Below are 15,213 nucleotides of genomic sequence, written 5' to 3' on the forward strand. Positions count from 1 at the left end.
TAAATCAGGTACATGCAGTGTATGCACTCTTATGTGTACGGCAAAGGCTGTGTCATTTAGTTATGTAAAATGTATGACGTTAGAAGATTTAAATGTTACATAATATTCATATTTCATGTTTAAAAAAGCTCAAATATATTTGTCTATTACCACATTTGTCATGATTTGACCTTGAGAAAAATAGGTCTCTGTTAGACCATTGTTTCATGAAACTGTCCCCTCTAAAATAAAAAGACCAATGTCAAAAATGTACTTCATAATCCTGCTTCACATATTACTTCCCTGACAATCACATAGAGAGACCCTTCAAGACCCCAAGGTGCCAAAATCCTCCTCTACTCCCTTGTCCCGTCTGTTTGATTTTGTGTAACTGTTCCAGCATGCAGCTCACTTTCTCACTTTCAAGTAACCTTTAATAACTGAGTGAGTTTAAAGGGGAAGGTTGGGCACACTGTCTTTCTGTGTGAATGTGTTTATGCTTTTGCATATTTGGGTCTGTGGCTTCTGAAACGAGGAAGCTTGTGCTGTTTGCAGACGGAGAGCTCCTTCACATTAACAGCACACCCTCGTTCCCTTTAAGGACAAATCTGCCTAAATTACTAACAACAAACAACTCGAACCCTCATGTGATAACCTTTGACCTCTATGGGTCCTCCTGTGGAATGTCGTCCAACAATCTGGCAGCACTATCCATGCTTTAATGTTCTTTAACACTAAAATTAACATTTGAAGCTTGTGACTGACAACTTCGTGAAAATAATTTAATTTTAGAAATATGAACTCAACACACGTGTTCCTGTTTGAACGTCCTGTGCCACAGTTGCCTTATCATTATTTACCTTTGCATTAGCAGCTCAAATTCTCCCCTGTTGCTCCCTGAGGCGACATGAATGTGCTGCTGAGTTCCTGCTCCTAATTCTCTGTTTTGGTTGTGAGTGCCCCCAATGAGTAAAAGTAAATCACAATCACCAAGCCACGTAACTCAGAGAATATTAACATGACTGTAAAAGAAAACTGTCTTTTACTTGCTTTTTTTAGCACTTTGACAGCATGACAATAACATAAATAAACAGTTACAGTTATGTCGTAACCTTTGTTCAATGGCAATGACTATTAAATGTGAATAATAACAATTGCTTGCCACTGGATGCAATACCTACAAGCTCTGTACAATTCATACCATTTATTTCTGTGGTCACAACCAATCTCCATTTGCTCTCTTTTAAGAAATGAATTGCTAGTTTATATGAAAATATTATATAATATGTAAAAACTACCTACTGTGAATGTGTGTGGTGGATCCCAGCGCAGATAAGATGACTTTGATTGGTTTAGAAATCTATTTACTCTTTTAGCTAAAGGAGAAGAGACACTCAATGCACTTGACTATTTTATCGTCTCAAGTTGTTTTACACATGTCCTCGGATCATTTGAGGGGTTATAAGGAAAATCGAATTGTTGTGTGAAATAAACATCATGTTGATCCTTAGTAGTAGTGGAAATAATCAGTGCGCCCGCGTCTGTTGCAAGACATGGAAATGGTCTAACTTTGTGTGCAGAAAGTGCCATTTCAGCAGTAATATGCTGAAATGGCACATGACTTTACTGTATGGATGGCTGCACCTGCACACATCAGGTGCACTGTATTGTAAGTGTCTCATCAGACAGACAAGCTGAAGATGGGTGTAGAGGAGAAATACCACCACACTGCTCAACTTTTTACTTCTCCAGTTCCGAACAATAGTGAATTTTGTAGTGAGGGTTCAGTGGGTGGACGTCAATGGATGGTGCTCTGCCAGAGGGACTGTGGAGGGAACATGAGATAATATTTTCCTGTCGACATTTCACTGAAGGTTGTCTTTCATTCCATGAGGTTCACTTGAAATGTCTGTCACAGTTACCCAGTGTGGAGCACTTCCAAAATACATCACAGACCTGCAGGACTTCACTGATGCTTATTGTCCAAAACTTCCTACAGTACCATGAATGCGTCTGTTTGTCACATCAGTGTTGCCCAGTGGGTTTCACGCCTCACACCATGATTGAGATGCTGACACTTTGCATGAGCAAAAGAATTCCCCCATCACTGTGCCTCCCTTGTCTTTCATTGCCATTCGTATTAGAGGAGGAGATGAGTCTGTGCGAGAAGCTCCGTGGGGTTGTTTGCTCTGGGAACAACACTCGCAGCTGAGCAAACACGCACACACACACACACACACACACACACACACACACACACACACACACACACACACACACACACACACAGCGTCTCACATTCAAAGCTCTGGGGCTTATACATGCATGAGCAGGATGTAAGCAGATGTAAATAACAACTCGTATCTATGACCATATACCATATACCAGATGTTTTTATTGACTGTCTTGGTCGATACAGTATAGGTGGCATTATCTCAAGTCAAGAATTAAGCTTTGATGAACATAGTAACAAAATGTCAAAACATTTTCTTATTTCCAGAGAAGATGCCTTAAATTGTGAGGGTGCATTCACCACATGTTATACTTTGATGTACTATGATAACAAAAAACAAGCGTCCTATTTATCTTGATAAGGGCATTGTGGCTCTATACAGTTAATGTGCACATTAGCAAAGAATGGTTGGTTGTGGCAAATATCATTATTATTTGCAAATTCAAAATTATTATTATTACATTTTTTCCTCAAACAGTGATTTGAAGTGAGATGACTATAAAAAGGAAATGGATTAACAGGCGCTGAGCATCACATCAGTCTGCCTGCTTGTCTATCTGTCTGATCTGATTGTGTTTCTGAAACCAGCTGTCTCACTTAAGAGACACCAGCACATGGAAAGTAATAATAATCTAAATATCACTGCACTGCTCATTTGATGCCGTAGTCGTCCCTCTCTGCTGCTTCCTTTCTCTGCCTTTGTCAGAGTAATTCAGTGGGTGAGGTGAGGGTGAGAGGATGGCAGGGGTCGGAGGGACACTTGATGTAATGGAAACTGTCCTTCTACAGATGTCCAGCTCTGACTCCCTACGAGTCCTAACAATGCATTCTTTCTTCTGAAACACGCTGCAGATCTGACTGTGTGCCATTGAGTGAACTTGTGTGTTCTCTGTTTGTGTAATATGTCTGTGTGTGTGTGTGTGTGTGTGTGTGTGTGTGTGTGTTCCAAGTCAGAAGTTCATCAGTAGCTCAGTCAACTGGTTATTGTCTCAATAACTTGTGTATTGACAGGCAGCCTGGAAACCATTAAACCAATCAGTGCAGAGCTTGAGCTGCAATCACATGCCACTAAATTTGTATATATTAACACAATCTAGCTGACTTTGAATGGATATACCTTTACCCTAGAGCGGCACTAATGTAGTATCATCGTTTTATAATGTTAATAATAGGTGAAAAGGACTTTTTAAGTGTCTCAAATATGGACAAACCACCAGAAAATGATCAACCAGCTCTAAGTGTTTTATGTTTGTTTTGCTTTTATTCGAGGGCCTCCACATGTTTCCAGCAGCAGCAGGAGGCGGCAGAAAAGCTTTAGATTGACTGTGCACAGAATCCAATACACTGTTACTCAATTCATGACACTCAAGTCAAAACTGAGGTTGTTTTTTTCCAATTAGAACCCACTGTTGGCCAATGTAAGAGAACTTAAGTCAAATATTGCTGTTTCACAAACATTACTGGGTTTGACCTAATTGTGCCTCTTTGTTTGTTCGTCTTTATGAAGAGATTCAAATTGTCCTATAATTGCTGTTTTTGGCCACATTCAACTAGCAGAAGTTATTTTGTCACATTTCAAAGTGATGGTTCTACTTTTATTGGCCACTTGAGGGTATAAATGTTACACCCTAGCAAACTTGAAATATGCTATGTTATTATCAAATAAATGTATGTGCCTGTTTGCCCGTCCAGCATTAATAGAACAGCGTAACCTTTTTGAATTTTAAACTTGTGCTCAAGTTACCGATCAAATTTAAGTTCACTTTTATATCCAGTATTATATGCGGTATCTGGCTCCTTAGCTGCTAAATGCAAAACTCACTAGCTACTGGTTAACTTTATAAGTTAGCCTCAGCCCGAGCTCTGACTCGGCCTGCTGGTTCTGGATCAGTGATGCTGAGGTGGCAGCAAGTAATCGTAAAAGTTGTCTTTAATGACTCATCACTTAATATTTATTGAATGAGAAGTCAAGTGTTTTAGGTTGAAGCCACCAGGCGGAGCAGCTGAGTGTAAACCTGACACCTGGACATCTTCATGTCAGTGTTTAGGGTCCGGTCCATTTAGATCCACTCAGCGGTTCTGCAAGGGAAGTCGTGCCGAGGAACCTGCTGTTGATGCAGGTCAGCAGAAGGCGATCGTACTCCTGACGCTCTCGACCCAGGTCCTCCTGTAATGCACCGATGGTGACATGTCCAACGTTTCCTCCAGTTGGTTTTGGCCGCTGGTCCACACCGTGTCTGTAGTGATGGAGAGTGCAGCGCAAAGTTGAGCCTTCTTTGTCTCCACGGTTTGTGTCGGAGCTTCTTCTCCAGCAGCAGATGCTTCAGCCCGCTCCTCTGCTACAGGTCCACAATGAACTCTATCTGCTTCCTTGGTAATATTAATATTAAATAAAAAAAAAAAAATTGCATCTTGCACAAGAATTTATGAATTTAAGTCAAAAATCTATATGCATGAAGCCTGTGGAACACCCCCCCCCCCCCCCCCCCCCCCCCCTTGTGGAGAGAGGTCAGATTCTCACATACAGGAAAAAACCTTGTGCTTGCTGGGACTCATGCTAAATGACACAGTAGTGGATTTGACAGTTGACACAAGTTCCAAACTCTCGGTTGTTAAATTTAACCACAGTTTGTCCATGCAGTAAAAATTCAAATGGAGCTAATCTTGTTAAGATAGTCGAAGATAGATAAACTAAGTTTACCTTCGACTACATGCCTGTTTCTGGTTTGTCAAGTGTGTTTCTGTCTTAGGCTGTGTTAGGCTTTGTTATTCTGGCCCCATGACTCCTCAAAGGCAATTGGCTGGATGCCCACCCGGGTCATTATCCAGGACTATCTTGATGCTGGCTTTCGTAAAAAAGCCCAGAGGTTTAAATGGATTTAAGAGTTTAGATGAACGGGGGAGTTGTTAGTGTGACTTTCCTCTCTCATACCTGTTAGATTCATTTGAATAAGACGGCCTGCTCCGGTGCTCAGCTGCTGTTATGACGTGTGGTACAAGCTGATGAAGTTATACCTCCATTCTTGGACAATGACAGTCTATCTATCCATGCGCTCCCCTCCCTCTCATATCCACACATACAGGGGTTTATTGTAATCTGCCATCAGTAAACCCATGACTTGTTGCTTTGAATCAGTTGCGTGTTGCCATGTTACCCAACGTGATTTGTCATTCAGCGCGATGCAATCTAGATTATATACTTTTACATGCTCTATTGGCTCAGAGAGGGATCTCTGACTCATAATGGCACACACACATTCTCAGAGGATGAACGTCACCGAAACAAGAGAACACCCTGTCTGGAGAGAAGTCAGGTACTTTAGGTTTCTCCCGTGTGTTTAGATGTGTAGGCGGGTCAGTTGTTTGGGTTAATCCTACCCTGGGGCCAAACTCTCCCTCTGACAACATATCAGACTCCCTATCTTTATCCTGTTTTCTTTCCTCTATTTTTGTCTTGGCTGTTCTCAAGATTACCCTTCTTCTATCCCTCCCTTAACTTGTCGATTTGCCCCCTATTTTCCCATGCAAAGTATGGGCATATTCTAGCCAGCATAAATTGCTGGCTAGAATAACTACTACTACAACTACTACTAATATAATGGTTCTTAAATGTTTCTTCAAAGTCACGTGAACCTTTTTATTTCAATGTTTTAGTTTTCAACCATATCCATATTAACTTGAATCAAATGTCTAAAGGAGCATGTTATTGAATTCTATTGAACCAGTTGAGTCTGCAAAGAACTTTAAAACTTTATGTTAGTTAGAATGCAGAGAAGTGATGGCAACACACACGCACACAAAAAAAACACACACACAAACACACACATCCTCTTGCCTGCAGCTAGTCCATTTGTCACCACTGAGGTTGGAGGTTGGAGCCAGAGGTTCAAAGAGTGCGAGTGCATGTCATTGTGCACCTTATGTCTCCCCGTGTGCACGTGGGACATCATCTCTGACATTCCGGGCATTCTTTGTGTCCCACCTGCCGTCTCTGGAGACAAAAGAGATGCGATCAGACACAGGGATCCCGTCCCGCTCACACAATCACCACTGACCCTCAACCGGAGTTCAGAGCCTCAGTGGAAAGTGCTGCTGCCCCTCAGTGGCGTGAAAGTAAATTACAAGTTGGATCAACAATTCTTGTCATAGACAGGAATGATGTAAAATATATTAAGACAAACTTTCATGCAGCAATCGATGATATTTTCTCACTTATGAACCTTACATTAAGTATTTATGATTCAGGAAAAACAATATGCACACACACTTTTCATTCAGTTTTTTTTTTTTTTTATTTTCTCTTTTTACTTTGGTCTATGATTTAAACATTTTAGTAACATTAATAGGTCATAGTTCTTTCTTAAAGTTCTGTTCTGTATTTGACCAGTGTACGTGCTTAATTTTTTCATGTTATTGATGCATATCAGTGACTCTATTGGCTGCATGATGATGACTCACTCCTCTTTCCTAGTAGCTTAACACCCTTTCTTTCTTTCTTTCTTTCTTTCTTCTACCGGCCTTTCCAACAAGACCATATAAATGAAGTCCAAACGTTTCCTGAACATGGCCCTTGAAATATGGAATGAAAACATATTGTAGGAGGAGAGGAAGAGGGAGGAAGGGTAGGTTAGCAGGGGGGAGGTGCATGAGAAAAACAGCTAAGCAACACAGGCTTCATTGACTGCTCGGCTACTGGCTACAACGTGCATGTGTGTGAGAGCGTCTGAAAATGTGTTTGTGTGGTTTACTGTTACCTGAGAACAGGTCCTCACTGTTGACCTTAGCAGCCTGCCCACCTGGATCTCTGGCTTATGGTTGGTTCAGAGCATGTGTCAATCAAACCCATACAGGCACTTGAGTAAAATATATGTCACACACAAAAGAAGCACAGCACAAAAAGCCACTTTGAATTCCCCAGATGACTTTGGTCTTGTTTGACATAACCAGTTTAAATCAAGCTTGAACGCTGCGGTTCATCTTTTGAACTGAATGGGTCAGTTTGTCATTTAGAGCATTAGTTTGTGAAGGATTATTTTATTCAAAAAGAGATTGCTAACAACTTTTTGTGCCCTGTAAATGAGTACTCTGTTGTTCTGGCACAAAAACACCCTACAGTGAGCCAAACCCTCTTTCGCTCTAATTGGCAGGGCGGACAATCCTGTACACTCTAAAACCAAGTACACCCACGTTGGACTTACAAACACACAGAAAACAGGAACTCTGACCATCATATTACAATTGGACGGTGAAGTCTGTTGTTAAAGAAATTTTTTCTGTGTTATTTTATTCATCCTTATTCATTTTTTATTTTTTTTCCTGCAAAAAAACTGTGAAATTATTTTATTTAGGTGAGGTGTTTCCTGAGGTCATGGACAGTTGCTCCCAAGCCTCTTTTGGGGCCATGTATCACTACAGTACTATAAGCATCTCTTCATATCAATCATGTTTTATGTGGATATTATGTTACTGTATTGACAAAACCTGGGTTTTGTGTAACTGTATTTATCGTGTAAAACTTTTTTAGACGGTATTGATTGTTGTGACAGTAAATATAATAAGGAATAGCCTCAAACTAGTAAAGGTATTTCCCACTAATCACAGAAATAATAAGTTAGAGTAACTGGTGGTTTGTGCACTGGCATATTCACTTCATGGACCTACATACTGACTTATAACGTATATGTGCCACTTGTTTTGATTGGACAATTTCTGTCATGTCAATAATTATAATACTAATGATGATAATTATAATGAACTTCATTTATACAGCACTTTTTAAAACTCAGTTTCAAAGTGCTTTACATACTTGAAACAGGATGAACATTTTCAAAAAGTAAGTTAGATAAGAGACGGGAATAAAATTAAACACATACAACAGACAACAGACAACACGTGTAGGTAGTAAAGTGGTGTGGTTTGAAAAACTCTCACATGTATTACTGTTTATGACCACTAGGTGGAGGCCTCCATTGCCCCAATAGGTACTAAGATATTGTTATTGGTAGTAGGCAATTATATAATAAACACTATTTCTGCTTGTAGGGCTTTTTAAGTTTACTGTACATAAATGTATATATATTTCAATGAAAATACTTTCTATTTACCATCTGACCTGATTAGGACATAATTCAGTTGTTATAAATAACATATTTTAGTCCCAAAAACATCAAGCAGATGATTGACTCTTTTTCAAAGTTATAGAAGTAATTATCGTGGCTGTGTCCTTATGATTAGGTGTCAAAAGTTTTCAAAGTCTCCCGATCCCATGATTTCTCCTCAGTCTCCTTCAGCCACTTAATCGTTCATTTCTGCGAATAAATCCATGGCATCCCCTCGCGATCGGCTGTGACAGTAAACCAATTAGAGTTTATTGTTGGAGCGGTTGCTAGGTAGAGCGGGAAGTGAGAGAGAGAGGTGAAGGGTTATTCTTCCTGGAATCCAGAGGCCCTAAACAGGGTCACCCCCAACAGAAAAAAAAGGGGTCTGAAAATACTCACGAGAGGGGCTGCTTTCTTTTTATGTGACTACAAGAGGGCCGTGGCAATGATCCCTTGCATCCTTTCATTTAATTTATCCTCAAATATGATGACCACTAGTCCTAGTTTATAGGTGACAGCTTAATGACCTCAAGTTATTGTTCTGTCTCTGAATGGCTGGGTTTGCCAGGACTGCTGAGAAACAACAGTTCAATAACCGTAAGGTTCCTGAAGTTGCTCCAACAGTGATTATTTTCCAAAACTATGAGATAAAATGTTTCTCCTAAATGTGTTTTGCATGATAAAAAAAGTTATCTCAGAAAAATCTTGTTTACATTTGTTGCAAGGCTTATGTTTTTTTATGTAAAAATGTTCATATCTAGCTTATTATTGCTGTACTGACTGAGGATTGTGTATCTTTTCAAACTTAACAAGGATTTTGTCACTTGCAGTCTTTATTAGTTTTAGGAGGCTAATAGTGTGCATTCATATAGTTACAAAGTTACATATGTCTGAGGCAAAATGATGAGGACTAGTGAACCTCGAGGTTGGACAACGCCACCTGCAGGTCAGGAATCCTAGGAAGATTTATTTAGATAAAGTATATACTACACACTCATGACAGGGATAAACGTGCTCGCCATAATATCCACATTGACTGACACAGATTGATTTTCAATTAAAAAAAAAATTGACTTCACTATTTTACATGGAAAATCCTGTTTAATTGTAGAGTTATGTGCAGCACGTTAAATTCTCTCTCTTTGTCACACACTCACACACACACACACACACACACACACACACACACACACACATCTGTATACTCTGGCTTAGAACAACATAAATGGGTCTTTGCAAACAGAAATTTAGTTTATTGGCAAATAAGTGAGATCTGATCAGTCGAGACACATTCTACCTACCTCAACTTACTGTTTTGGTTCACTGTCACTGTCATGATCAACATTTTTCAGTTCTGATAAACACACTGTGAATAATGTTAGTTGACACTACTTTCAATGCATATCCGGCTGTAATGATGTCTTATAGAATTGCTAACCGTTAATGTCAGAAGCAGCCACCTCTGACCACCTCAGAGGGGCTGACAGCAGTGTGTGTGTGTGTGTGTTTGTGTGCGTGTGTGTGCGTGTGTGCGTGCATGTTGGTATGACATGCCAGGTCTCTCTGTGGTGAAGCATCAGGGCTGCCCCCCCCACCCACGTGTATCTTCCTGACCTTCTCTATCCCCTCCTCACCACACCCCCATCCTTGGCTAATCCATGACTAATCAAGCTTCTTCCCCTGGGGGGGTTTCTCTCTCACCCCCTCTTCAAATCTTAAGCCCATCATCTGCTCCATTAGAGAGCCCCACCACCCTTTGTTTTCCCACAAGTGTATTTCCGTGCATTCTGACCAGCATGGGACCAGGATATGATGAAAAAAATAGTAACAAACAGCAACTACAACCAACAACCCTTCTCCAGTCGAGTCATTCAGGGAAAAGAAATGTAAAGTAGAGCAGGAAATATGGATAAGAGGGCACCGTATGAATGAAAACTGGATTAATAATGGGTATGAGCATGTCTGAAATAGATGTTTTGATTTCAGCTGAATTAGCAGTGGTCATGTATTCAGATTGTTAGATTTTATTTATAGACTCAATAAATCCAGGATATTGAATGAGGTCTGGCCAGCATACACGCTCGACTTATCTGGAGTCAGCGTCAGCTGTCGATTTTGACATTTCACCCCATTTTATAGCATCAAATATATAACTTAAACCAAACTTATCAGAAACATGAACATTTGGACAATACATCGGTACGATAAGAAATACTTAAGTGTCAAAACACATCTTTGGAAAGACATTTATTTGGCGCGTACTTGGAAAGGGGGAGAGGTTCGTAAAATGTAATTTTTGTAACATATTTTCATATTTACATTTATCTTGTTTTACTCCCATTGCTGATTTATACGATTTTAACATGTCACAGCTGGTGGAACTCAGACATAAATATTCAAATGAATAATGGAGAGTTCCATTCAGCTACTGGTATTGTGCTCGCTGACTCACTGGCACACTGACAAGTCTCACTAGGACACCAGAACATCATTCATTTGATCAGTTAAAGCCTGTGCTTTTTAACTGCTATTACAAGTCAAAGTGGCTGCCTTTTTTTGTTGTTTGAAACTTCAAGATTGATGAAACTGCAAAAACGAAGTGGCCCAAAACATACATCAGTGTGACCGCACCGCTAACATTAAAGTATCAGCCTGAACAAACAACTCCACTCTCCACCCACTGCACCATCCGCAGCCACACAGCAGCCCCAGCTCATCATGGACCTCTCCAAACATTTGGAGAAGCACAATACAAAAGGACAGGCTTCCCTTTGTCATCATCGACATGGGGCCTCGCTCCCTCTGCCCCTTATCACTGAGCTGCAACACAGAGACATGTTTCCATTTAAGCTTTGGTCATTTTTTAATTATCTCTAAATGTAAGTTCTAACACCAACATGATGCCTTATTGGGCGTTAAGAGTAGCAATACAAATTAGTGAAGAGTAAAATTAAAATTAGGGAAACAAACTAAGGACAAATCAAATTTTTTGTTACCGAGATGAAACTGATAACCAAATTCCAATCAGAAATTAAGAATGCTACTGAAGTCTATAAAACAGTCTTTTTTCTGATCCTACTTCTAAATAAACCTGAGATAATTGAGATATTAATTTGGATGAAGGGCGGCAAATTTATTTTAACCGATTATTTTTTCTTCCTTTGGTTCAATTACGACAGAAGTGTACTGTAATCACACACAATTTATTCTGCTCTGAGCAAGAGATTTCACGATGTAAAACTATCTGCTCTGTTAACTGAATAACAAGAAGCTCTCATCTATTAAGACGCAAGTATTTCCCAAACCAAAATACAACTGGACCAAATAACACCGGTGACAATAATGACACACACATATATATATATATATATATATAAACTTGTATATATGTTTTCTTTCTTCGTCAAACTACTCATGTTCTGTAAGAGACAAGGGGGAATGCTTTGCCCCCATGGCCCTATAGGGAAACTCATTCTATTTTTATCTGGTATTCTGCTCTCATTATTAGTAGAGATCATTTAGATATAACAGTGTTTGCTGTATTCAAATGAATCCTGTTTGTAAAGAGGCTTTCCCCCCGACGTTTCCGTTGTAATAAGCTGTGTATTAACACTGTGGAGCGTCAGGAGAAAGGGACACAGAGGATGCAGCATTGTGAATGATGCTCCACACATCATTCACAATGCACAGAAAAGAGAGAGAGAGAGAGAGAGAGAGAGAGAGAGAGAGAGAGAGAGAGAGGAAAGAGGCTGAGGAGGAGGAGGAGGAGGGGAGGAGTAGTGAACTAACTAACTCTCTAATCTGCCTGTCTGAGGGAAGAGGGCAGAGAAAACCAAGTTGGCTGTGTGGTGGAGTTACCAGAGGAGGGGGACTGAGTAATTACACAAGGGGGGGAGAAGGGGCGCAAAAAAGAGAGAGATGTCAGGGAGTTAGAAACAGAGCAAGAGACAGAGACGGACAGAGAGAGCGAGGACTTCTAACGAGAGGGGAGAAGAAGAGGAGAAAAATTTGAAGAGGCAGCAGAGAGGACAGAAAGAGGCTGAAAAGACACTACTTGAGTATCTGTCTTGTGACACCGAACCTCCTGCAGTGCTGAGATTTGCTTTTACACATTCTGTAGGACTCTGCATGTGCCTCCTCTCACAGCACCTGCCCTGCACATGTGTAGGCTTCTGTGACCACAGTGGACAGGTTCATCGTGCATCAGTGTGTGTGTGTGACACAGGAAGAGGATGGGTACCCTTTGTCTCTCTTTTGCTCTCCTCTTCCTCTTCTGCTCTCCTGCAAGAGCCCAATGGTGGAGTTTAATCTGGGCAAACCCCAAAACCAGCTCAGAATCCTCTCCTCCCTCCATTCCTCCCTCTACCACTTCTCCATCCATCTCCTCCCCGGGCTTTTCTGAAACCCCGTGGACAACAGGGCAAGTGGGAGTGAAGGACGGGGTGAGGAAGGAGAGTGTGGAGGGTGGCACTGAGACAGAGGGGTCTGTTCTGGCTCCAACAGCCGTGCCTGGAGAGCTCCTCTCTGGCCTTAGTACTGCAGAACCTGGGAGGCTCTCTGCAGAGGAGAATGCAGGTGCAGACAGCAAAACCAGGCCCCAAAACAAACCACTGAAACACTGGAAGAGTGGTGAGTGTTACTGGGCTGTTTTTCCAATGTATATCCTAAAATCTGTCCCTAGCATGAAAACACCATTACTCTGGGTCGGTTTGCTTCATATTTATTGTTAAAAACTAGAAAGGTTTATACAAAGGTTTATAGGTTGCATAACAGCAAATTTTAAGAGAATCATTGTCCCTTATCAGAGGCTGCCAACGACAAGCAAGCGATGTTTTTTGAATGATCTATATATATTGTATTAATATAACTCTTATTTACTATCCAGTATTCCCCCATAAAAGCAGGGATTAGTGAAATGTCAGGAGAATTGATCATTTTTACACTAGAAATGTTTTTGCCTCCCTTTTCTATGTTGTTCATTGGTTGGATCATTCTCTAATATTGGAAAATAATATACCCTGAAACCTCCATTGCGTTGTTGTTCTGTTTGACCACCTGGGGGCGGCAGAAACAATTTGCAAACATTACATTGACATATTTGTTTAATATGGGGAACCTGTTAGCAAACAGTTGCTCATCTGGAAGAAACTACACAATGTAAAACCAAACCAGTCAGCTGAAAGATGCTAAAGATGTGGAGCTCAATGAGGAAGTGGTACCGTCATTCCCCGTGGGTAAGTCACTATATTGAGCAACCCTTAATAAAGAACATAAGGTTTAACTATTGTTAACATGAACATATTAATAAGTGCAGCTTTCACAATTAACTCGGTATGTAAACTGAAAACACACAGAACACACATTGACAATGAATATCAGTAAAGAAAATAGTGTCAAGCTGGCCTATTTTGTGTTAACATGTGATTACAGTAAAACTGTGTTTAAGAAATTAGGCTTAACTACACTATCTAATCCTAATACAAAATAAGGTCCCTGAGCGTGACGCAGAACTGAAGCTGTGCTTTTTGTCTCTATGGTACATTGGTTTGTGACTCAGAAGTATCTGCGGGTGTAAGAAGCTGAGATCTCTAGACAACAAAGGAACAGGAAGCTTTTGTGTGGCCCGTCAGGGTCGAGTGGATTTAAAAGGTTATATATGGCACCGTCGAGGGGGTTGTTCAACTTGGGTTCATAAGTCTCCACAAGTTGATCAGGCATCCACGTGGCCATGAGCATGACAAGGATTAGGTTCAGGAGCAGGGAGTCCCAATGGCGGGAAAAATGAGACAAAATGAAGACGATTGGTTTGAAAACTATGAATGAAACTGAAAGAATGATGACACCGGAGTAAGTTATCTGTCTGACCATGAATGTGTGAATGGACGAGTTATACGGAGAAGATTTAGATCCGGTCATGGTCGGGTCTTATCAGGGGAGAAGGCCTTGAACATGCATTGTGTGAGATGTGTGTGTTTAAAATCTCATCTGATGTCAGCATGAATTATTCTGAAGAATCAGCGATTTAATCCCTATCACATGATGTTCAGTGGAGAGGGATTTGTCTGCAGGCAAGGCCTTGCTAACACAGTTCTGATGTGTGTGTGTCAAGCCCCTTTTATATAGAGATCCCGCAACATACGATCAGGAAGACCCAACATTATGTGGCCTTTCATTAGAGTCAATAAGCCGACATAAAGCCTCTGCAGTGTGTTTCATTTTAGATGTCATATATGGTTTTGTGACTACCTCTGCTGCTGGGTTAAGGCAACTATAGAGAACAGTAAAGGTACAGTACTCCCAGCATGAGCAGGCTGTGTAAAAGGAGTTTGTGTGATCACAATTGTGTTTCACATCACACACAGTGGTTCACTGTCCCATAATGCTGATTCTCCCTTTTACACAGTCAACAGTCTGGTTTTGTCCGGGTTTGTGAAGACAGCAGGTGGAACCACATCGTAGGAGTGAGGCAGGAGGAAGATCCAATTTTAAAAAAAAATGAATTTATTCCAAATGACATCAAATAAGGAGCGCGCCCAGGAAGAATCAGGGGGAAAACTCAAACTGTGCATGACAAGAAAACGAGGCAGGAGACACTGGAGACTAAACTGACAGTGACTAAGCTCATGTCTAAAAAGACAACTCGACAAAGACAGAACTGAGGCCTTAAATACAAATTGAACTGATGACAAACGAGAGGCAGTGGGCACAGGACAAACAGGTGAAACACATCAAGGCAGCAAAACTGGAGGGAAACACACAAAGGCAGGAAGTAAATGGAACAGAAACGAATTTTGAAAATAAAACAGGAAATGCAGAATGAAACACAAATCTAAACACAGGAAACACAGATAAATGTTAAATAACCAAAAGAGTCCATAAATAGACAAAAATCTAAAACTCTTT

The 15,213-nt window shown here is 40.6% G+C and overlaps 1 protein-coding gene across 1 annotated transcript in view; it reads left to right on the top strand.

The window, feature by feature from the left end:
* The window catches only part of col15a1b (collagen, type XV, alpha 1b), a 51,831-nt gene that overhangs the window by 5,305 nt on the left and 31,313 nt on the right, over positions 1 to 15,213 (top strand). The gene's annotated exons all lie outside the window — the stretch shown is intronic.

This window comes from Pleuronectes platessa, chromosome 13 (genome assembly GCF_947347685.1).
Source record: "Pleuronectes platessa chromosome 13, fPlePla1.1, whole genome shotgun sequence".
In the NCBI taxonomy this organism is placed as follows: Eukaryota; Metazoa; Chordata; class Actinopteri; order Pleuronectiformes; family Pleuronectidae; genus Pleuronectes; species Pleuronectes platessa.